The sequence below is a fragment of the Microtus ochrogaster genome, chromosome 8, assembly GCF_000317375.1.
Source record: "Microtus ochrogaster isolate Prairie Vole_2 chromosome 8, MicOch1.0, whole genome shotgun sequence".
NCBI lineage: Eukaryota > Metazoa > Chordata > Mammalia > Rodentia > Cricetidae > Microtus > Microtus ochrogaster.
The window spans coordinates 36,114,790-36,115,597 of NC_022015.1; the positions used below are offsets into that span (position 1 = coordinate 36,114,790).

The 808-nt window shown below is 58.5% G+C and overlaps 1 protein-coding gene across 1 annotated transcript in view; it reads right to left on the minus strand.

Annotated features, from left to right (window-relative positions):
* Positions 1-154, minus strand: part of Nap1l4 (nucleosome assembly protein 1 like 4) — a 35,961-nt gene extending 35,807 nt beyond the window's left edge. Inside the window, exon 1 of the mRNA XM_026781321.1 lies at positions 68-154. The gene's annotated coding sequence lies outside the window, so the exon portion shown is untranslated. The remainder of the gene's footprint in view (positions 1-67) is intronic.
* Positions 155-808: the final 654 nt, after the last annotated feature.

An 808-nucleotide genomic window follows, 5' to 3' on the forward strand; every position in this document is an offset into this window, starting at 1 on the left:
CCCCCCGCCTCCACCGCCCCGGCCCCTGTCCAGCCGCCCGCCGCGCCGTTACCCGCCGGGACCTCACCTCGCGCCTCCTGCGGCACTGGTGCCCGTGTAAAGCTCGCTCCGGGGCTACGCCGCCGTGGCCGCCAACAAGACCACCTGCCACTGGCCGCGTCGCCAGGCTCCGCCCTCTACGAACAAAACGGGCTGTGAATTGGCAATAGAGCTGTCGGTCAACTGCGCCTCCGCGCTGGTAGAGGCGGCATCCAATCAAAAACCGTTGAGGGAGTACGGCGCCGTGCTCAAGCCCGCGAGCTATATGTAAATGAGGGCGCGACGTATTTCCCGGCGCACGCGCAGTTCCGCACCTTTTTAAAGGGGCTCCTGGGGTGCGTTTAGGTCCTGGGGCTCTCTTGTATTTTGAGCGTACAGCAGATTCCAAGATTAGTGTCCTGGGCCTGTCGGCAGTGCTCTCCCCAGGTTACCTGCTGCCCCTGGCCCGGGGAAAGCACCGCTTACCTCCCAAAGCCTTTCGGACCTCAGTCAGGTGGTGTGTACCTGACCCGCGGGTGCCCTGCGGATCCTCAGAAAACTTCAACACACCTGATAAAAAACAAACTAGCAGCAGACGCGTGCACGTCTTCCTAAAGTCTACAAACAGGGGCTTTGAAAACAACTGGGTGTGGTGGGGCGTGTTAGATGAGAGGTGAAGGTGAGAGCCTGAGCCGGTTGTCACTTTTAGCTACACAGCAAGTTTAGGGCCAGCCTAAGCTAAACTTGTGAGACCTTGTCTCCTAAGTAAAACTCAAAAAAAAAAAAAAAA